At 37.5% G+C, this 25,459-nt stretch overlaps 1 pseudogene; it reads right to left on the bottom strand.

Annotated features, from left to right (window-relative positions):
- Positions 1-10,021: 10,021 nt before the first annotated feature.
- LOC148506209 (uncharacterized) overlaps positions 10,022-25,459 on the bottom strand; it is a 167,200-nt pseudogene continuing 151,762 nt past the window's right edge.

The following is a 25,459-nucleotide window of genomic DNA, read 5'->3' as shown; positions in this document are numbered from 1 at the left end:
CTTAATATTTTGCTTGCCGCCTGCCAGTTTTGGTGCCCTCCCCCCATGGCATTTTCTTAATACTAATGCAGGCATGTTTATAGGCAATTTGGCTCCCAGAGTGGAAAGTTAAAAAATGCACCTCCACCCCCCATTGACAGTTTACATTATAATTTTTCCTCCTTATAGTAATGCCCAGTACACATTGTGCTACACACTGTAATGTCCATTACACATTATGCCACAAACAGTTATGCCTCTAACACCATTTTATGCCCCATAGTAAGGCTTCAAATTACGTTTCAATTACCTGCTCGTTGCCAGGGGTCTCATGCTCATTGCCAGGAGTTTCATGCTCGTTCTCAGGGGTTTCATGCTCGTTGCCAAGGGTTTTATGCTATGGGTTTACATGCTTGCTGCCAGGGGTCTCATGCTCATTGCCATGGGATTCATGCTCATTGTTAGGGGTCTCCTGCTCATTGCCAGGGGTCTCCTGCTCATTGCCAGGGGTCTCCTGCTTGTTGTCAGGGGTTATACAAGAAAAGATGCAGCTTTCTGCTTCTTCTCCCAACTTTATGGAAGGAAAAAGTTACAAGAGTTACATTAGACCAGGGAAGAAGGCAGATGTTGGCTCATACTCATCATGATTTCGGGTGAAGTGAGGGGATGCACCTCTGAGGGGGGTTTTATTTTTACTCATGTCGTTATAAATTCTATCTTCTCCAATTGGCCCTAGATATGAGGTTTTTGTTTTTACCCCCTTCAAGGGTCTTGAACCTCAAGTGGGCACACATTTGTAGTAGTTAGAACAAAGGAAGAGGGGTTGAAAGTTTTGTGCATTACATTGTTACTGACATGTTTTTTCCAAATTTCAGAACCGCACAGTGGGGTCGGAGACACCTGGATCATGGTGCATTCTTTTATCTTCTGGGTGGAGAGATATGTAAGGGAGAATGGTTTAGTGCAGACTGCAGAGAGACAGCAGGGTCAAATCAGGTGGTTGTGGAGAGGAATAAGGTGGGAACAGCTGGACGCAGAAACTGCTAGGGCCGCTAGGCAATACAGATATCCATGGAGGACAGTATTACATTTGGGGGGAAATGATTTAGGCAGAACAAGTTTCTGGAGCCTGGTCAGGGGAATTAAAATAGACCTAAGCAAGGTACATTCATGTTGGCCCGGACGCACTCCTGGTTTGGTCAAACATAGTTCCATAAAAGGCAGTGGCAGCCAGCAGCAGGGCCAGTTATGCACAGGACAGGGTGGCAGGTCAATAGGATAATAGGCAAATTCATAACCAACTTAGGAGATAAGGTGATTAGGCACACATGAATAGTGGCTTCAATGGAATCACTATACATGGCAAATGAAGTACATCTGTCAGATTACAGAATAGCATGGTTTATAGAGGATCTACTAGCAGGGGGCAGGGAGTAGGCGGGTAGTTGGTGGCGGGCTAGTTCCTAAACAGGCCCTAGCTTTGGGTGGGGAATGCAATTGCAAACTAAATTATAATAATGGTACAAAGATAATCATGTGGTGTGAAGATGATATATCCTTGGGGGGCCATGTAGTGATTTTGCAAGTAATTGGCTTGTCTGCCTAACAACAGGCAGCGGGCACCTATGTTGATGTGCGACACCTATGCTGGTGTATGCAGCAGTGCTGCGGTGATTGTCATGGCCCCCATTGATATTGGAGATCATGGAGGCGCCTCCCAAAATGAAGGATGGCAGTGCATAAGTCTAGGTATGGACTTTGCACTGCGCAGTGAGGGAGGAGTTTACTGACTTCACTTGATCTAGAATACAGATTATTTTTTATTTGTGACTGATGTTGTCTGTGGAACCAGCTAATTGTTAAGAGTGGAAAACAAAGATTTGACTATTGTATAGATAAATATTGCTATTAGTATTTGTCTAGATTAATGGGTTGAGACCTATATGAGGGTTAACTCTTTATGGGTGTCTGTTTAAAGTATATACGATAAGATAGTAATTAATAAAGTTGAACAAACTGATTTAAAGGGCCGGGTAGTGCTAATAGTTGAATTTACAGAAACAAAACTCTTGATAGCAAATTGAGCATGAAAAGGTACTTGGATAAAACAGGTGGTACTAAAATGGGGAACAGTAAACCCCAGGCAGAGCGATCTGCACTCACCCAAAAATATACCTGTGTACCTAGAATAATTAAATGCAACGGGGCCTGAAAACTCTATTAATATGTCAAATGCAGCAGAAGTGGCAAGGGAGGTATTATCTATTTTACTGCCCATGATAGAAAAACGGTTTGTGCTAATGACTGACAAAAAATTTGATCTATTACAAGAATCTCTAAATTCGGTAATTAAGACACTTGAGGTAAATATCAAGAGAATTGACTCAGTTGAACAAAGAGTTAGCGATATGGAAGATAGAACAATAAAAATCCAAAAACAACTTCAATTATAGACATCAATGATAGAAACTCTTGAAGAGAAAATAGAGGATCCTGAAAATAGACATTGTTGAAATAATCTCAGATTTATAGGAAGCCTAGAGCAGGTTAGAGGTCAAGAACTAATAGAGGTATTACAAAAGGAGATAATAGAAGCCCTCATGCTGGGAGAAACCCTAGGAGAAGTAATAATCGAAAGAACCCATAGGTTAGGCCCAGAACGCCGAGAGAATACAGAGACCTAGAGTTGTGTTCACAAGATTTCTGAAGTTTAGAGACAAGAAAGCAATCTTGAGGGCATATAGAAAACTTCCATCATTTACACTGTATGGTGTTAAAATCTTAATATTTCATGATTTCTCAGCCCAAGTTTCCAGGAAAAGAAAAGAATTTACACCACTATGCTCACTACTCCACAATGACTTCATGATAGCATACCCAGCTAAATTGAAGATAATAAAAAATGATCAACAGTATACATTTGGGGAAGTTAAAGATGCAAAAATGTATGTTGAGCATCTAATAGGTATAGATAAGCACTAGGTTAGCACCTTAATCTGGTTCTCCAAATGGGTATGAAAAAAGAAAAGTCTTGAATAAAAATTTGTATATAGTTGGATATCAGGAGGATAAAGTGGGAAAAAGAGGTACTGATAGGAAAGAAGAACAAAGTCAACTACAAATAGAGGAACATTTTATATACAGTGTTAAAGGGGGTTATGAGAGGTGAGCATGAGCGACCTTTTAAAGGGAGAGGGAAAATAAGAATGGGAAGTAAAAGTAAAAGGGGAAAGAAATCAAGGAGGCTACAATATGTCAGACAGAAGAGAGACAAATAGATCGAACCCTGTGCCCAAGATCCGTATTCTGTCATGGAATGTAGAAGGGCTTAACACACCTATCAAAAGGAAAAAGGTGGTTAATCATTTAAAAAATATCAATCAGATATTGTGTTTTTACAGGATACCCATTGGGAATTAAGTACACAAAGGTCATTAATGCCAACTGGATAGGTGAGTGCGTAACTGCCTCAACTAACAAAAAAAGTAAGGGGAGTTGCAATAATATTTAATAAAAACCTTGATTATACCATAGACCATAAAGTGGCAGACCCAGGTTGGAGATATTAGTTATCAGACCTTAGGATTGCAAAAAACAAATTTATGTTACTGAACATCAATGCACCAAATGAACAGAATCATGATTTTTTCCTGTTAATCTCACAATTGTTAATAAAAAGATATACACCAAATCAAATAATAGGTGGAGATTTTAATTGTGTAGGTAAGTTAAGGCTAGATAAATCCAACCTAACAAAAGTAAGGAGTCATCAAAAGAAGGAGAATATTTTAATGATCAAAAACCATCACTCAGTGGTAGACCCATGGAGGCTGTTCAATCCCAATAATATAAAGTATACCTTCTACTCCCACCCTAATAAATCTTTCACTAGAACAGATTATCTATTGGTGACAGATCTACTGATTGGCTCATGCATTCGATTATAGCATGAGCAGTTCTATTTGACACAGAAGCATGCATACATCAGTGAGGTGTATGCATGCATCTTAGTGTAAAAATCTTGTTAAGTGTTACTTTAAAAAAAAAGTTGATGTGGGGTCCCCCCCTAAAAGCACAACCAGCCCCAGACTTTTGACAGCCAGTCCTGGTTGTGTAAATACAGGGGAAAAATGTGTAGGATTCCACTGTACTTAGCACAGCCAGCACCAGGCTCTGAGCTGATCCTGGTTCTGGAAAAACAGGGAAAAAATGCATAGGGTTTCACTGTAATTTCCATAAACAGCACCTGGCTCTTTCTAGTGGGTGGGTAATGCCACAGCCAGGGAAACTCTATCTCTTGGTTCTCTGGCCAAAGCAATACCCCTGACCACTAGTCAAATCAGTCCAGGGATCCCTGGTGAGTTGGGGACCCCCCCAATACAGGGTCCCCCTCCAGGGCACCCCATGCCTAGGCTAATAACCAGGGGCTATTTCTGGCTAGGCCTAATAGCCTAGTCGGTACTTATGAAGAGAGTTCCTTCTGAGTGCAGACACCCCCGGCCTTCAAGTCCCTTCCTCCTTGCAATCCTGTGGGTGAAGCAACTGCTGTACCCCCTGTGCAGCCACTGGCACCCCCTGTACAGCTTTGTGTCACCACACATATGTTTTGCATTTTTTATGAATGGCTATGACCATGCCTCCCCAGATGAGCAATGCTCCCTTTTCAGTAGGTCGTAGGTCTTGGACACTCTCTACAACTGCCTACTTTGTCCCTGATCCTTAAAGTAGACTGTATACTGCCTACCACATATGATTTCTTAAAAGGGCAGTCTATTCTGAAGCTACCGCAAGGAGACTGTATTCTCCAGATCAGGGTTGGATTCATGGGAGAACAACAGGGGCAGTTGCCCCTGGTACCTCACACACAAAGAGCGCTCACATAGGTTCAGTCTGCCGAGAGCAGGTGCCTAGTGGTACCTGTTCCTGGATTGTAATGGGGCTGCTGTGCTGCTGCTTCTGAATGCAGTGGTACCTGTTCCTGGATTGTAATGGGGCTGCTGTGCTGCTGCTTCTGAATGCATAGTGCATACAGAGTGCCAGTAGCTGGCCCAGCACCTATTTGTCCCTGACTGACTGTTTATTCCTCCTAACTTGCTGCACTCCACTGGTAATGATGACACCATGATACTGACACTTGGGGATTACATGTTTTTATGTCTCATCCCCCAAGAATATGACAAGGAACAGGTCAGCAGTGTGCTGGAGCATAGCTTCCTGACAAGGAATGTGAGGAGGACTGTGCCAAAACCAGCCCACCCAATAAGCAGAGGTCAGTGAGTACAACTATAAAGATTAGGAGAGATAAATCATTAAATGTATCATATAAGGGGTGGGGGTGAGGGAAGGGCAAAATAATTGAATATATTAATATTGGGGGCATTGTTTGCATAGTGCTGTAGGGGCAATTTGAGGCATAATATTATTACTGGGGAATTGTGTGGAATATTGGGGAAAACTGTGGGAATAATATTGATACTAAAGGCTTTGAGTGGCTTAATCGGGGGCTCTGTGGGGCCTAATATTGATATTGGCAGAATTGTGTGGCATACTGCGGGTATTGGGTGGCATAATATTAATGCTTATGAGAATTGTGTGGCATAATGTGGACACTCTGATATATTGGGAGGCACTGTGTAACATACTAGGCACACTATATGGCATAATGTTTATACTGGAGACACTCTGACATAATGTGATAATGGTGGTACTGTGTAGCATTATTTACCTTATTAATAGGGGCCCCAACAAATCACAGCTCTTTTTAGGATGTTATCAATTTACTAGTACAACTCCTGATGATATGGGTTATCCAGCCCATTTTGCCAATGAAAGATACTGCCAATGTTTCTATTTATCCTTCATCTTTTGACATTTGTCTCTAACTAACATCACATTATCCATTCTGTGTGTGGATACATTACAATATGTCATTATTATAACAATACTGCAGAATAAAAGAAAATAAACTATTTCAACTTTACTTTCATGTGGGTTTCCAGGTTATTATAAATATCCATAATAAATGCAAAAATGTTGTTACAAATTTGCTGATTTTCTTACATTCCCAAAAAAACATAAAATAAATTATGAAAAAGGGAAGCCTGGGCTCTACTACATTTCTGACCTAATCCTTGCCTGATCCCTCCTGGATGAAGCATTTTATATAAGGTATACAAACTATTTACAGTTTTCAGATGAGATTAATCTCACTGAGTGCAAGGATTTTATTGTCTTCACAAAGTCCTGCCATATTACATCTGTACCAACAACAGAATGCCTATTTTTCTCCATAATTCACATGTTTTTTTGCCAAATGGTACCACCACTTTCTTGTAGAAGAACCAGATATAAACAGCTCAATATCTGGGAGCAAACATAAATTTGGCCAGCACCATCCAACAAGTGTCTTTGAGTTAGAAAAAATGCTGCACCTTCAGCCTTGGTCTATTGCATTATATTACAATATTCTAATTGGAAGAGTAAGAACTATAAAAAAGAGCAAATGTATTTTGTCATAAGTGCATGAGTTTAATATTTTGATCAAGTTCATCATACTGGAGACTGCATCCTTTCCATCCCTCTGGTAACCACATCTCACTCCAGAAGTTAAGATTTCTCCTGATCAGCCCTTCACCTTTGGAACAATCTCTCTTATTCCAACAGACTACCCCCCAGCCTGCATTGCTCCAAGCGGGCATTGAAACCCACCTGCTAATAAAAGCATATCTGTCCTCCACTTAACATGTCACCATGCAGCTTAAATCCCATTACACTGGCTCACTCCTTATGTATTCTGTTTGTATCTCCCATCCCTTTAGACTGTAAGCTCCATGAGCAGGGCCTTCCTTTCTCCCTCCTCTTCTCATCACTTACTTCTCTTGCAGACCTGCTACACATCCTCCTTGGGCTCTCCTGTCATCTGTTTTTATTTTTTCAGGTGAACTAGACCTAACATTTGTGCCTACACTGACAGCTACTGGTTTTAGCTGATGCTTTTCTTTTCATTTGCACACATTCCATCAGTGACTGTATCGAGATTTGTATGCTATTTGAATTGTTCTGTTTTAACCTGTATTGTCTTATAGTTTTGCTTTCTGTATGGCACTATAGAACACTTGTGGTGTTCTATAAATAAAATGTAATAATAATAATAGGTCATGAAGCTACCAGAATCTAATAGGACTTTCCTTCAAATGTAATAGTACACACTTGATGCATTTCTCTTGTTTAGAGAAAGCACCAAAGTTTGACTTACTCAAAAGGGGCATATACTTTCCCCAGTCACAATCCTTTGATATATGGGTTAATTTAAAACCATAAGAGAGCACCAAGAGGCAATATTTTCTTATATGAAAGTTATGCTTTGGACTTGATAGCATTATGGGCCTAAAAAGAATCAGTGGGTCTCCAAACCCCATTAGAAATAGAAACACTTATAAAAAGAGCTAAAATGTTCTGTTGTCTTGCTTAAGACAGATTATGCTTTATTGTGCTCATCAGTCAGAGACAGAACAACAAAATCCAACTTCTGGTCTGCTGTGATGTTCTCATGTTCATTAGCCTTCTCAAGTACAGCAAAGAATAGCTCATACATCTTTTACAGTTTTGTCTGCACAATTTTGCATACTCATGTAGTATCCCCAAAGTTGCTAGATTATCAACAGCACAGTCTTTATAAAACTTGAAATATTTGGGGTTCAATGAACCATCTACTAATAACAACTTACTTAGTTATAACCTACTCATTTCAAAACCAAGTGAAGAACATATTTTACTCATTTCAGTTTGATGAGCCATAAACGTACAATGTCCATCTGGTTATTGCGAGTTCAACAAAATAAATCTTTATTCAAAATGTCAAAAGAGTATTTGCCGTTTTATCATCCATATATCAAAAACAATACATAATATTTGCTTTCCAATGAACAATAATAACCAATATTTATAGAATCGATTTAAGAAACAGTATCAAGAATAGAAATCTCTAAAAATATTTTTCTGAACAGTAAATCTAAAACAAAAAATACGGCATAAAATCAAATAAGTATAAGTATTTTACTTCAAAAGATGAGATACTTAGACTTATTTTATATTTGTATGGTTTATTTTTTAAGTTTTAAATTGTTTATTAGGATAAATATTTTTTGAAATAATAAAAGTACACAGACAATAAATTCAGCTTGTAAACTATGCATAATAGATTAATAGGTAATACATAAGTTACATTCATTTTTCAAACTTACATATATCTATTTAAAGTTGGTTCTACTTTGGCCTATGTAAGTGAAATATCTTTCAAGTAATAACTGTGTACTTTATAGTCTTATGCCTTCTCTATCTAACCCCACTTCTCCCATAAGGTAGTTGCTACAGTAAAGGAAAAAAATATCTATATGTAAAACAATATATAGAGCCTCTTGAACAGTATATTCAGATATAGAAGTGGCTTGTTATAAATATTATTTTTCTATTAACATTTATTTTTATATCAGCAATAATATGGGAACAAAACACTGATAAATTGAGACTGGGTAAAAATAGATATACAAAGTGGTATAAGGAAGCTGCTCACAAATTTACAATCTATAGCTTGCTATGCTTTTAAGAAAAAACAAAAGAATCTTCAAAGTTTCCAGAATAAAAAAATATCCAGGTCAATAGCTAAATTTCTTGTGGATCCTTTGCAACTGTCTTGAACTGGTGTCTTCTCCACTGTCACTATCCCTCTATCACAGGTCAGTATTCATGCATACACTGGATAGATGCTCAACAAATGGAGGTGTCCTAATCTGCCAGGACTGCAAGAAAATAGGAAACATTATATGAAACCTGATATACAGTTGTCAGCAGCAGCTACAGAGGTACATTTATGTCTTCAGTTCTATACATCATGTTTCACTACATTTATAATCTATGTAGACCAAAAACCCCAAAAACCCAAATCCATATAAAGAAAACTACGATATATTTATTTTTATGTACTACAGTATTTATTTATTGGAAAATTACACTTATCAGTATACCTACTTCATAGAGGTAGGAAGGCCCTGCTTGCAAACTTACAATCTATATGGAGATAGGCATTGATACACAAGGATAGGTGCTATATATTGCATTTTGGTCCAGCCAGAATGCAGAGTTTCTTGGTGGGCTGTATAATCTGGTCACACAGGAATGTTGGCCAAAGATAAGAAGGATGTGAAAGAAAGACAATTTGTGAGGTTATATGTGTACTCTGAAAGGAAATGTAATTATATATGGTAGCTATGAAGGTTATGTGGGCAGTTCTGGGATCTTACATGGTGTGAATTTATTTATTAATTTATTAGCATAACACACACATTTCACAGGGCTTTACAGAGAATATATTGTTCTTCACATCAGGCCCTACCTCAGTGGAGCGTACAATCTATGTTCCCTACCACATACACACACATACATTTGGGATAATTTTTTGTTGGAAGCCAATTGACCTACCAGTATGTTTTTAGAGTTTGGTAGGAAACCCATGCAAACATGGGGAGAACATACAAGCTTCACACACTGAACCTTGGCAGGAATTGAACCCAGGATTTCAGTGCTATGAGGCTGTGAAGCAAATCATTGTGCATTAGGTATAACCTTCAGAAAATTAAATGTTCTGAAATTCTTACTACCAAGTAGCTTATGTCAAAAACAAGCATTCGGTTTAGCCAATTAAAATAATTGTGAATAGCCTCTTCTCCTAACCCCCTTTGCTACCTCAAATCCCTATCTGTCCTCTTCTGTGAACATTTGGACAAAATAATATACTTGAATGCACTCCCTAAGCTTAGAACAAACTTCATGTACAATGATGATGTTCATACAATGCTACTCACTGTGACAACCACTTGCTTTTGCTGACTACTATGCTGGTCCTTAAAATAGTGCATGAAGTCCCGATATACCTGTAACTTACAGTGGTGATCCTGTGCTTTAGAATTCTGCCATTGCTACAGTGCAAATGATAATCAAAATTACAATTAGACGCATGCTCACCTGCACTAGAATGACCAGGCAACTATTTAGCTGAAGGATGAACAGAGTAAATTACTTGAGGGTCTGGTAAACCTGAACCACCATCCAGACCACCTTCAGTTGAATCAGGACCACCTGCAACAGACAAATCGTCATTCATCACAACCTGAACACGTGGCACCGAGAAATATGCAGTGAGAAGAAATAAGAAAAAAATGATGCCCTACGATGGTGTTGATGTGCAGCAGAAGCAGCCCTGGACTATGCCTGGCTAGAGACATAGTAGTTAAAACTGGATGGCATAGGCCGATAGAATGTTGAAGGCATCAAAAGCCAAGCATGTAGGGCAAAATAGGGGTAGAAGCCACACTGATGGGGAATAATGGGAAGGAGGCACAAGGCACTGTAAAAGAAGGTAAATGACTGAAGAGTAGGGGGCTTGACTATGCAAACAAAAGGAAATACAGGAGGTAGACCAGGTGTGTAGGACAATAACATCCAGTGGACTAGCACATGTGAATTCCCCAGAAGACCCACATTGAAGGAGAATTGAGAGCAGAGCTAAGGAACAGGGCAGAGGCTGCATCCTACTGCACAAGTACAGGTTATGGGGAGTAGTGCTAGACAAAAGCTGGGATGAGGCTCATCAAGAGGGGACGTGGGGGAGCCCACCTCTTACAGTCAATTCCTAATGGATAAATTGACCCTCTGGCATTGAACTGGTGTATAACTTAATTGGTTTAAATCAAAGCTGCTGTGTATTCACCTTCATTTGCAAAAACCATAAAGATCTAAAATACAGAACTGTGCTGCTAAAGCAATCCTCATCAAAAATTTCAACTAATGCAATATATTGCTCCTGATTATAATAATCAAAAAAGATCTGCCAATAATAATGAAGAAATATTTATAGCCATGTTACAATTAATGGTAACTGATGCTGATTGGGTTGATGTTTTATAGAATAATTTTACATAATTACTGTACATCAGTGCAATTTACTGTGTGCAGTATGTTGCAGAGCCCATAGTGTGTGTCTCACTGTCATTTGGTAGAGTAATACCTGCTGAATTTGGTGTTATGATAAATATAAATGACCCAGGCCAAGTTCCATAGTTATTAGCTGTAATTCCATTTCTTTTGGATCCACTATAACTGGTCTGCCCCTGAATCTTCCTCACTGTCACTTGTCCCACATAATTGGTTATTAGTCCAGCATGGATCGCTGCTCTGCAAATGGAAGAATCCTAAAGACACCAATACACTCATATATCATTTTCATTTTATTCTGCATTTTATTTGCAGCTGCTAAAAAAAATTTCTCTTTAAAAAGCAAAGTACAGATTTCTCTTACATCGGTGTAGACATCAGTTCCCCAAATAGATTTTCCATTCTCAAGGCACCCAGAGGGACATTGGACACTAAGGAATGCAAATATCAATGTAGTTTATGAATTTCCAGAAGGTAACATTCATAACATAAATACTTTCCAAATTGTTTATCTACTTTATTTCAATTTGATAAAACATGATTGCAGTAAAGACTTACTCGGCAACAGATTCTTCTATGTCTCTTGCAGTTGTTGAACAAGAAGCTTGTACTATAAGAGGAAAACATAACATCAGTCCTCTTATAGAGATGTCAGCAGCAGTTACAAAGGTAGATATTCAGCATCATTTCTAGATATGGTGAAACATTCAGTATAGTCATGGGCCATACACTGGAATTGTTGAGGCTGCTCCAGCCATTGTTCTTCTTAGAGCTCCACTGTTTTCCTACAGTCAATAACAGAGGCTAAGGATGATTTTTGAGCAGGAAGACCAAAGAGAAGCAGCAATCTCTGTGATATCATGTAGTTTGTGGCTTCTGGTTGGTTCTTTTAACACCATTTAAATATGGTGGACAGAACACCTCCAACAGCTGTCTATGAGTGCTAGTCACATTACTCAATTGTACACTATATTGTAATATAATGTAATGTCATATATGCTATAGAATATAAAGTCTTAAAAGCATTACTAATTAATTGGAATAGTCACATTTTCTATGTGACAAAAAAATCAATAAAATGAAATATAAACATTTTGTTTTCCCCTTAAAAACACCAATTTGCAAATTTTTAACTACAGTCGTCGAATTGAAAATTTAATTGAAGTAGAAAAAATTATTTCATATAGCCACAGAGCTAATGTATTAGCTGTTAGATACAATAATCAAAATATAACCAGCACGTTAGAAGCAGATAAATAGTACTGCTATCAATCATCATGGTTACTACATACAGTATCTTTGAATTATAAAGAAAAGATACCCCACCTATAGGAGCATCTTTATATGGATCTATGTCTAATCTTGTTGCCACTATCTCATGATGTCCTTCTTATGCTTCCTTGCTTCAAGCCCTTCCCTGTCTCCCATTTCTTGTTGTGAGGAATCTAAAATAAACTTTACTCTATACACATTTTTGGTGAAATGGTGCTGTACATTATGTAAATGTGTATGTCTTTAAATGAGCCCCAGTACATTTTAAGTGTAACTTTAGATTTGGTTCCTTTATTGTTAAAATTATTCACCTCCATAATTATACATTTAGTGTTTTTTTCTAATTTGTAAATAACATTGTAGATGTAGATAAAATAAAGGTTAGATATAGGAATCCTTGGAAATATATTACATTCTGTTCTTTATTTTTGTTGAATATAAACAACATAGATTTATAATGTAAGCATTTTATGTAGTGTTAATGCCAGCTCCTGTTTAGATATTTAATTAGAGTACTGCTGCCATCAACTGTCTAAAGTTATTGAATTATCATGATCTCTTTGAATGATTTAGAAAGTATCTAAAAAGCGCACAGTTAAGATTTCATCATGTTGCGATTCTAGTTAATTTGTGAAAATTTAATCTTGGAATTGAATGACTTTTCTAAATTGACAGTAGATTGTAACTGAGATTTGTGCACATATACATACTCTATTTTTCCAATGCTACCCTTTTTCATCAAAGCAAAATAAAATATAATTTAATTTTGATACATTCTTTGTATTCTCTTTGTGAGCTTCTGCCAGTTAGAGGGGAAGGGTGAATGATTTTTCTATTTATCCAGGACCTAACACTAATCTAAAATATAACAAACTAAAAGTTGATATTGGCAATTGCAAGATATTTCAAAGTAATGATGACTATACTGTCAGTCTCTGAATTGTAGAACAACGGTTGGTAGTCTATGGCTCTCCAGGTGATATTGATCTGCAAGTACCAATGTACCCTGCAGGCATCTTTTTTGGATGTGTCATGCTCATTCATGTTGATTTGAAAATGTCAACACTATTTGTATTGGAGACCTGTATATTATCCCAGCTGAGTGTCCTATGATGCTGTTCAGCCTTTAAAACCTTAAAGTTTAATTTTTAAATAAGCAAAGTAGAGAATGGTGGCTACAGTTAGGGGTGGACATGGGGAGTGGAAACTGCTTCAGGTGCTGCACAAGATAATTTTATCTGGCTTAGTGATTGTGGACATTTTCTATAATATAGTGAATGTGACACAGGAGTCTACATTAAATATTACCATATGCCTCCAAATATTGCAAAAATATAAAAACTGAATGTGCATTTTCCATACTATGTACACTAAATAATATTTTCTTTACTATATACGATTCTTACCACAGAGCACATGCTAAATACTCACTTTATAAACCTCAATCAGTATAAATGTTTGCAGATAATCAGACAACTAGGTATATTTTCAATATATATTCAGCTATTTTCTAGAGAACCAATGCAGTGCTAATTTATGTAAAAAAAAAAAGTTTGAAGAATAACATAAAGCAATCAGTGTAGTAACTGCAAGAGGCCACAAAAATGACTAATTAACACCTAGGTTCAACACTGCAATGCATTCATTTCTCAAATTTACATCAGTGTAACATACTGTAACCCTAGTTTGTCTCTCACAATCACTTGGTAGAGAAATACCTGGTGGTACTTGGGTAGCTTTTCCAGTAGGTTTATTCGATGTTATGAGAAATATGTATGATCCAGGCCAATCTCCATAGTTTTTGCTTGTGATTCCATTTCTTGTGGATCCACTATAACTGGTCTGGCCTTGAATCTTCTTCACTGTCACTTGTCCCCCATGATTGGTTAGTAGTCCAGCATGGATAGCTGCTTGGCAAATGGAAGAATCCTAAAGACACCAATAGACACAATATCAGTTACATTTGACTCTGCATTTTGTTTGCTGCGGCTAAACTTTTTTATTCTATAAAAACTAAAAGCAAAGTACAGATTTATCTTACATCTGTGTAGACATCAGTTCCCCAAATAGATTTTATGTTCTCAAGGCACCCAGAGGGACATAGGACACTAAGGGATGCAAAAGTCAATATAGATTTTTAATTTCTTTGAAGTGACATTCATAACATAAATACATTCCAAAATTCTTTATTTATCTAATTTATTTTCATTTGATAAAACATGTGATTTTAACCAGGACTTACTCTGTAATTTATTCTTCTATGTCTCTTGCAGCTGTTGAACAAGACGCTTGTACTGAAAGAGAAAGATTACATGAGACCTGGTAAAAAGATGTCAGCAGCAGTGGCAGAGGTAGATATAAAGCAACAATTCTAGACAAGGTGAAACATTCACTTTAGCCAAGGGCCATTCACAGGAACCCATGGGGCTGCGTAAAGCCTTTGTTCTTCTCATGGCTCCATGATTTGTACCACAACCAATAACAGAATCTGAGGATAATATGTGACCAATAAGACCATTGAGAAGCTATAAAACCTGTGAGATCATTGAGTTTGTGGTTTCTGGTTGGTCCTTCAATTCACGCGATTTAAAAGTAGTGACCAGAAACAACTCCAACAGCATCTGGGAGTGCTAAAGTCACATTACTAAATTGTACAACATACAGTAATTTATTAAAGTGTGATATATGCTATAAAGAATAGTGACTGGACAGCGCTATTAATAAGTTTGAAAATCACCATTTCCATGTAATAAAAAATAAATATAATTAAATATAAACATATTTTAATATTATGCATTTTCAAAATTAGAGAATAAGAGACTATTTTCTCATTCATAAAAATGATTTTAAATGTAGATTAAATTAAGGTTATATATTGAAACCCTTGGATAAAATGACATTCTGTTCTTTATTGTGCTTGAATATAAACAATATAGATTTATAATTTAAGTATTTTATGTAGTGTTAATGCCACATTGTGTTCATATTTTCTAATTAGAGTCTGCTGCAATCAACTGCCTAAAGGTATTCAATCATAATGATCTCTTTTTATGATTGGAAAGTACCTAAAAATTGTATGGTTGAGACTTCATTATGTGAAGTAATATGTGAAGTTTATCTTAGAAGTGAATTGCTTTCTAATTTGAGGATACATGGTAACTAAGATGTGTGCACAGATACAGACTCTGTTGGTTGGATGCTATCCTTATTCATCAAAGCTAAGTAAAATATAATGTATTTTTTGATACATGCTTTGTATTCTATTTGTGAGCTTCTGATAGCCAGTTAGAGGGGAAGGGTGAATGGTTTTTCCTTTTGTCTAAGACCTAAAAGTAATCTAAATAATGCCAAACTAAAAGTTGATATTGCCAATTGCAAAAACATCTTTCATAGTTATGAGCACTATACTATCAGTCTCTGAATTGTAGGACAATGGGTGGTAGTCTATGGTTCTCCAGCTGATGTTGATCTGCAAGTACCAATGTACCCTGTAGGCAGCTTTTTGGGATGTGTCATGGTCATTTATGTTGATTTGAGAATGTCAACACTATTTATCTTGGAGACCTGTGTATTATCCAAGTTGAGTGTCATTTGAGGCTGTATAGCTCCTTATACATTCAAGTTTTATTTTTAAATAAGAAAAATAGAGAATGGTGAGTACAGTTTGAGTTGGACATAGGAAGTGGTAACTGCTTCAGTTGCTGCACCAGATAATTTTTCCTGGCATAGTGATTGCTGCTACTTTCTGATATATAAAGAATGTGACAGAGGAGTCTACATTAAATAGTACCATGTGACTCATTTTCCATACTATGTATATAAATAATATATTTTACTGTATATTATTCTTACCATAGTGCACATGCTAAATATACACTTTTTAAACTTCAATAAGTATAATTGTTTGCAGATAATCATCCAGTAAGGTATATTTTCAATATATATTCAGATACTTTCTAGAGACCCAATGCAGTGGTAATTTACATCATAAAACAAAATTTGAATCTTAACATAAAGTAGTGTAGTAACAGCAAATGGCCATAAAAACTTCTAATTAACACCTCGGTACAATACAGCAATGCTTTCATTTCCCAACATTACATCAGTGCTATATACTGTGGGCAGAATGTTGCAGAGCCCATAGTATGTCTCTCACTATTACTTGGTAGAGGAATACCTGCTGTGAGAAATATAAATGACCCAGACCAAGTTCCGTAGTTACTGGTTGTTATTCCATTCCTTGTGGATCCACTATAACTAGTCTGGCCCTCAGTCTTCTTCACTGTCACCTGTCCCCCATCATTGGTTAGTAGTCCAGCATGGATAGCTGCTCGGCAAATGGAAGAATCTAAAGATAACAATAGACACAATATCAAATACAAATTAATCTGCATTTACCTTTTGGTTGCAGCTGCTAAAAATTGTTGTTCTATAAAAAGTTAAGTTCTGATTTCTCTTACATCTGTGTAGATATCCGTTCCCCAAATATAGTTTCCAGTGTCAAGGCACCCAGAGGGACATAGGACACTAAGAGATGCAAAAAGGAATATAATTGTTGAATTTCCAGAAATTATCATTCAAAACATATACACATTCCCAAATTCTTTATTTAGATTATTTATTGCCATTTGATAAAACTTGTGATTGTAGCTAGAACTTACTGTGCAACAGATTCTTCTATGTCTTTTGCGGTCATTGAACAAGATGCTTGTACTAGAAAAGGGAAAACATTACATGAGACCTGATATAGAGATTTCAGCAGCAGTTACAGAAATATAGATTGAAAAAGCACTATTTCTACAAATAGTGAAACATTCATTATACCCAAGGGCCATTCACAGGAGCCCTTGGGGTTGCACCATACCATTGTTTTTCTCATGGCTCCGTGGTTTGTCCCACATCCAATAACAGAGGCTGAGGATGATGTGTGAGCAGGAAGTACAGTGCGAAAGCCACATTTCCTCTGATATCATGGAGTTTGTGGATTTGGTTGGTCCTCAAATTCACACCATGTAAATATGGTGAGCAGAAATACCTCCAATAGCTACCTGGGAGTGCATCACTTTACTACATTTTTACAACATCTAGTAATATAATGAAGTGACATATATGCTTTAGAGAATAGTGTCTTGACAGTCTTATTGTTAATGTAAAAGTCACATTTTCCATGTAACAATTAAATAAATAAAATTATATATAAACATTTGTTGTTTTCCCCTTAAAAATCCAATGGGTATTTTTTCCTGCAGCAGTTAAATGGTAATTTTATTTAAGTAGCAAAGTTATTTAATATAGCCACAATGCTAATGTACAAGCCACTGTCATCTAGAAAGAGGGGAGCTAAATTAATCTATACACAAAAACCATACCCATTTTGTATGCACTGATGCAGTATGTAAATAAATATCTTATTCAAAAAAATACACCTATCCTTCTTTAAATGATCCCCTGTACACAAAAATGAAGGTATTATAACTTTAGATCTGATTCCATGTATTGTATAAATGACAGTATGTAACTCCAAAATTAGATAATAAGTGAATATTTTTCCTATTCCTAAATAAGGCTATAGATTAAATACAAGTTAAATATAGGGAGCTTTGGAAATTAATAAATCACATTATGTTCTTTATTTTGCTAGAATATAAACAATATAGTTCTTACATGTAATAATTATATGTAGTGGTGATGCCACATCCTGTTCATATTTTATAATTAGAGTACTGCTTCCATCTACTGTCTTTAAGGTATTAAATTATAATGATCTATTTTTGAAATTGAAAAAAATATCTAAAGCATGCATGGTTAAGACTTAATTGGATGAAAAGTATGTGGTATAAAAGATTGTCAAAGTAATGGTTGACAGTCAACATGTTGACACCAGATGGTGTTGACAGCTGTTGGTACAGTAGGATGATTTTAGGGTTAGGGTTAGGCAGTCATGAGTGTTAAAGTTAGGATTAAGGTTAAGGTCAATACTTTCTGCCACTATGGACATCCACATGCTTGACATGCCACATGGACATATACAAACATCTCACAATTAATCATTTGCTGTCCTCCAAAACCCTAATACCACTAACCAAGCAATGTAAATAGTATTGAGGAATACACAATGAGTTAAACGGTTATCTAACAGAGCAGCATTCATTTATATTTTAACTGCATGTTATATACAGTATGAATTTCTTTTACCCATGTTGAAGCTTATTACATCATTTGACAAATGTAACAAACAAAGACAGTACATTATTTACCTTCAATGCACAGACTGAAGATACTCAACATCAGCAGAATGACAGTGGTCATTGTGTACAGTGCTGCCATCTGTGACACTGGAAACAGGGAACTGTGAGATCACAAAACATTCCCAACTCCTTCCTATAAATACCCAAAAGCAAGTCCAACCTCTTCCACACCTCCAAAATAAATGAAGCATGCCCAACCCATTGTTTGAAGGAGGAGGTAATGGTGCAATACTCTGTTATTTTAGGCTGTTTTCCCTACCAATTCATAACCACAGATACTTCACTGGAATGTGCAATCTTAGATCTATGATGCATACTTTCTGCTCCTGTGCAAATACTCAGAGCACTGATAACATTCACTGTGGCAACTGGAGACTGTGATGTCTTGTGTTGGATTTAGCTCAGATCAAAAACTCTACAACATCTAATCATATAATGATAGTAAACTAAACCAAACAACACAACACAAAGTATCCTTTTCTGTACTTGTGCAGACACTCACAGCCCTGATAACATTGATAGCTGTTTACATTTGCTGAAGTTAAATACTTACATGACAGCCAAAGCTTTTGTCCTCACCACTATTATACAGGGTTACCAAGGTTTTGCAGCACAACAAATACTGAAATAATAGTATTGGATCTTTAACCACCATGAAGTTCATACTGCTTGATGGAAAAATGACTTTTGCTAGTAACAGGGTAAATGTTATTATTTTATACAGGACCTGATTCATAATCACACGCTATACCGATATTCGCACAAACAGCAAATGTATTTTCTTGTGCACATTTGTCTGAGTCACAGCAAACGTGTCCTGATTTTATTTATACAGAGTTGCAGATCAAATTAAGGGGCATGGTAGCAGAATGTAAGGGGGGTTCCAGGACAGTGACGTAACAGGCATGTGGCTAAATAGACATAGAGAGATGTTGCACCTTATGGGAGTGTCGCAGGCATTTGTGCAGAAAGTGGTTGTTTACAAAGACGCTGAACCACTCACATAGGAGGCCATACTCAGGTAGAGAAAATGCACCTGTCATAGGACTGGTGCAAGTTCTAATGGTGCGACCGATGGTGGCATCTAAGGACACACCAGATGGTGTGTTTGGCGTCTCAGTCTCTACTCATTCAGACACACGGATGTTCACCATGGAAAGGCTTTGTAGTGGTACTAGCATAAAGTCACAGACACACAGATGTACACCAGGCAAAGGTTTTATAGTGGTATTAGCATAAAGTCACAGACACACAGATGTACACCAGGGAATGGCTTTGTAGTGGTATTAGCATAAAGTCACAGATACACAGATGTACACCAGGGAAAGACTTTGTAGTGGTATTAGCATAAAGTCACAGACACACAGATGTACACCATGGAAAGGCTTTGTAGTGGTACTAGCATAAAGTCGCAGACACACAGATGTACACCATGGAAAGGCTTTGTAGTGGTACTAGCATAAAGTCGCAGACACACAGATGTACACCAGGGAAAGGATTTGTAGTGGTACTAGCATAAAGTCACAGACACACAGATGTACACCAGGGAAAGGCTTTGTAGTGGTATTAGCATAAAGTCACAGACACACAGATGTACACCAGGGAAATGATTTGTAGTGGTATTAGCATAAAGTCACAGACACACAGATGTACACCAGGGAATGGCTCTTTAGTGGTATTAGCATAAAGTAGCAGACACACAGATGTACTACAGGGAATGACTTTGTAGTGGTATTAGCATAAAGTCGCAGACACCCGCATGTACACCAGTGAAAGGCTTTGTAGTGGTATTAGCATAAAGTCACAGACACAACTGCAGCAATAAATGAAAGGACAGCCACAACTTCTAGATTTATAGCACTTTCCACACTCTGGATAAGTATGCAGATGCTTATATTATTAACTTCTGGAATAATTTTCTTGAATTCATCTTATTTAAGAACCTAGTTAGAAAAAATAAAAATTAGACACAAAAATGCTGGTACTGCATACCCCTGAGTACCACCATGATCTTGTATTTATAAAGTGCTGGCAGTGCTGTATAATTGAAAACTTTCACCATTACTGCCATTAAAGGAACAATTTATTTAATTTATTTATTTATTTAATCCTTCCTCATACATTCAGAACAGTGTTGCTAAAGGGAGTAGTTCTCCTTTTTGCTAGTTTCAATTATTTGGGCCTGATTCAGCATGGATCACAATTGCAACTGCATAAATAGATCAGCTGATGGTACGATAGTGTCTGTCCATTTGACTGCTGTTGCATGGGCATGTATGCAGGGGCTCCGAGAGGGTGGGGGAGCGGGTACTATTTAGCCGGGCCCGGGCTTCCTGAGGGGCCTGGCGCCGCCCCCACAGCAGCCCAGCACACAGCGTGTGCTGAGCTCTAGTGGGAGACTGCTCCTGGCTGCTGAGTAGCAGCCACAGCAGTCTCCTGTGAATGTGGGGGGGAGCGATCGCGCCGCCTCTGGCTTTGCACCCAGAAAAAGTGTGTTTGTTTATTTTTTTCTCAAGGGTCATAGCCACTCCTCCTGTGATTAGGCCACACCCCCTTCTGTACTTGGGCCCGACAGGGCTCTCTACTGCCCTGGGCATATGCAGCTTGTGTACTCACTGCGTGCAATGAAACTTGCAATTTCTGAGACAGGTCAGAGCTGCTGTAATTATGCATGAGGGTCTGATGTTACTCAATGTTACTGATATGTACAGAAGACTGCAAGGTATTATGGATGTTAGAAAGCGGTAGTGGATGTCTCTATGCTGGCTGAGCGGTTGCAAACATTAGCATTTTTTGTAGTAGAACTGCGTGCAGTTATGCTGCAATTATCACAGTAGCGATCCATGCTGCATCCGCCTCTTTTTTTATCAGTTTGACACTATTTTTTTTTTATATCCACTTAGAGGAATAATCACATCCAAAATGTAAATTTCAGACTTCTGCTAAATATTGCATTCCATTAAAACTCAAAAATGAGAGAGGTTCTAAAATTTATATAGAGAAGCAGATGTAGCTTTGATAGATCAATTATTACCTCCTAAAATATATATATTTTTAATCCAACTTGAAAAAGCATTCTAAGCCTAAATATCCAAAATACTGCACATTGGCAAAACTTTTTATATCTGTTGCCTGCTCTATTGGTTATAAGACTAAATTCAGTTACAGATACAGTTGTTTCAGAAATTTGAGAATTTCCCAGATAAAACTTCCTAAAATGTTTAGGAATTATATGAGGGTATACAAAATGTATTTGCATTGTATGTTGAAAAAATGGTGTGACTTAGACTAACGCCATGGAGAGCTACTTTTGCATTTTAGCATAAAATATTTTTCCCTCAATATTTTCTCTCAATCGTGGAAGTGTAAATTTGCATGATGATGCATGGCAAAATTCATGGTGCAGCTCAATCATATTAGTCTCAGTCTCTTGCCTTTTTTCTCAGATTAGCATATTCGTTTGCACTGATATAGAAAGTAAGTACACCAGGGGTTTATAGGGTGCTTTTATCATGTTAGCAGTGCAAAAAGAGAGACATTTTCTAAAATATTGAGTGAAAAGGGCTCAGTGATATTTTTATGATGTGCCAAACAGGGTTATTTGGTGCAATTTGACAATAGGTGTATGTGAACACATCTGTATATATTACATTACAAATATTAATTATTAAATATGAATGTTAAATATTTCATTGACAAATTGACATTATTTAAAGCAACATTTTATTAGCACTTTTTGTGTTTTCAAAAAATATTATGCCTATATTACATTACAAATATTTACTAATATAACTCTTTAAGATTTCTTTGACAAAATTACAATATTTAAAGCAAGACATTATAATAATTTTTTTGAGTTTTGTAAAATGCAAATGCCTATATTGCTCTGTGCAGAAAACCTTTAGTCTCTACTGTCACATTAAACTGTGATATTGTTTGCTCAAGCACCAGACACCACATACAGTTTTCCACAAGTGACCTTCACCAGGGCTGGATTAAGGCTATGGGGATCACAGGCCCAGGAGTTTCCCATGTGCCCTGTATAAGGCCCAACATGCCCTGCCATCTGTATGTCCTGTTTTGTGGCCCTCTCATCTGTAAGTCCAATATTATGTCCCCCAACAGTATTGTGCCTCCATCTGTATATCTTGTATTGTGCTCCCCCCTCATCTGTTTGATCTCTATTATGTTTTTTTTTCCAATACTGGAATCCAGACTCTCCAATGGTTCTGGATATTAAAGTCTTTTTTATATATGTTTATTTACATTATATAATAATATCTATCTATCTATCTATCTATCTATCTATCTATCTATCTATCTATCTATCTATCTATCTGTCTACACATTATATGAATATACTATAAATGTATTTCTATTTTTTACATTTTTGTTGGTTGGACTGACAGAAGTTGTGCACTAAAAGCACATGTTGTCTGTGCCTCTATTATAAAGATACATGTCACACCAATTTAAACATGCATAGGATAGACATCAGGATATCCTTCAGAAGAAGTAAGAATCAATAAGGGTTGAGGTAACAATATGTTTAAAAATGGGGCAGAGTAGATGAGCTAAGTGCTTCTTATCTGCCATCAAATTCTATGGGCAGAATTCAATTGTATTCGCGGCCCGCATCTCCCGTCTAAACTGACAGGAGATCGCTGGCCGCTATACAATTGTCCAAGATTTTCGTGCTGATCGCGCCCATAGAGGTCAGGTTTAGCCGCGTAAAGCAGCTAAACCCGACCAAAGGGCTGGCCACGATCACGAAAAGTGATGTTTGGGCGCCCAAACTTGTCACTTTTTGCACATTTCAGCTCTCATCCCCCAGGGGCTGCGAGCTGAAATGTAGCGCTGGCAGCTCATCGTACCCGACAGGAGCAAGAATTGAATAGCTCTGTCGGGCACGATAGGGGCTAGAAAGAATTGAATTGTCTATTCAGTTATTTTTATACTTTTTGTGATTTAAGTAATTTACTATATAAATGTTTAACTATATTTAGAATGCACTGGTATGTTAGCATTCTGTATATATTTTAACAACACATGAAAAGTTTTTTGTAAAATGGCATAACTATTTACTGAATCTTTGTTAGTTACTAGAGAAAGTGCTATTGTGTTGGCTCCAATGAGTCTGTTAGTATGTATTTAATGACAATGGGAGAGAGAGCATAGAAAACAATGGAGTGGCTCCTTTGAATTGACTGAAAATGCCCAACTATATTTGTTACATGATTTTTAATGTCAAAGCTGCAAAATCTGTTTAGAAGTAAATGCTTTGGACACATGTTCTGGAAAATAGAAACATCATGTGAATTTTTTTGATAATAAAAAATTACATTTAAATACTTTTATATACTATTGTAAAAAAATAATTATTTAATAAGTATTTGTATCACGAGTGACCGATGAAATAGCTTAAACTTGATACCATAATATGTTATAAATAAAAACAGAAGATATTGAACATTAAATATTTTTTATCACAGATTGTAATTATTAATATTTATGTAAGTTATATAACTATATACATTTGGCATAGACACAATTAACATGTATAACACATTACATTTAAATTTAAATTATAGATAGATTTTTCATTAAATGAATACTGTATATCTGCAAAAAAAAACCATCTATAATTTTGATATCCCATGTGTTAGCATTTTTTTTTATAATAACATAATGGTGGAGGCTTCCACTGAAATACTATGTTTATTTGAAAATGTATTTAATTTTAAGTAAATAAAGTTTACTTGTAAGTGCAGATCATTTGAGTGTCCTCATTTTTAAAAATAATATGTATATATCCGATTAGAAAGGGTGAGGTGTCCCTTGCTCCAAATTATTAACAAAAATCATGCCTAAATCAATGTGTCACTTTGTGGGTGATAATAGCAATATGCATATGTACATACATTTTACTAACCATTTATTAAATATATATATATATATATATACATATATATATATATATATTCAAATTAGGGGTGAGCGGGTTTGGATTTCTGAAATCCGAACCCCCCCAAGCCCCCCCGATCCGAGGCCGATCTGAATCAGGCTCGACTTTTCCCGCCTGACTCGGATCTGAAATTGAGGCAAAACGTCATCATCCTGCCTTTCGGGTCTCACGGCTTTTGGATTCTATATAAGGTACCCACGTCGGCGCCATTTTTTCACTCGGCTGTGGACAGTGAAGAGGGAGGGTGGGAGTTAGGGCTGTGTAGTGTAGTGTAGTGCAGTCTAGTGTTGTGCTGTGCTGCGCTGTGCTGCTGTTGTCCATAGGGGCTGTGTCCACTCCTCCAAAGTCCAAAGGGGCTGGCTGTGTTGTGCTGTGCTGCTGTTGTCCATAGGGGCTGTGGGCCTGATTCAGACCCGCTCGTGAGCGCTGAGCACTCGCAAGTGGGTAGATGGTGCCCTAGTGCGCATGCGCACGATGGAGGGAGCTCCATCTTGCGCATGCGCGAGACCCGGCTAGCAACGGGCTCTCCATTGCTCCGGGTCTCGCACCAAAGGGGGTGTGCTGTCGATGGTGAGTGACAGCACGCCCCCTTTGGAGGGCGTGCCAGGGGCATGGCTACCAGACGGAGGCGTTCTTATGGGAACGCCGACCGCCTGGGTCCGGCCCCACTGACATCACTAGTGATGTCAGTGGGAGTGATTTTGGCTCTGATAGAGCCAAAATCACTCCAGGGCTTGCGGTCACCGAGACCCTACCGCAGGGTCTCATCTCAAGCCCGATGGTCACGATGGTCTTGACCATCGTGACCATAATCATGGACGCTCGCATAAGCTGTGGGTGGTAACCCACAGCTATGCAAGCGTCCAGGAGGACGCTCCAAAAAAAAAAAAAGCCCTGATTCAGAGCGGGCGCTCGTTTAGAGCGTTCGGCTCTGAATCAGGCCCTGTGTCCTCTCCTCCAAAGTCCATAGGGGCTGGCTGGGCTGTGTTGTGCAGTCAGTTGTCCA

Source organism: Taudactylus pleione, unplaced genomic scaffold (assembly GCF_031769625.1).
Source record: "Taudactylus pleione unplaced genomic scaffold, aTauple2 ptg000421l, whole genome shotgun sequence".
Taxonomy (NCBI): domain Eukaryota; kingdom Metazoa; phylum Chordata; class Amphibia; order Anura; family Myobatrachidae; genus Taudactylus; species Taudactylus pleione.
The sequence above is the reverse complement of the archived record's forward strand: the minus strand, read 5'-3'. Positions and strand labels throughout refer to the sequence as shown.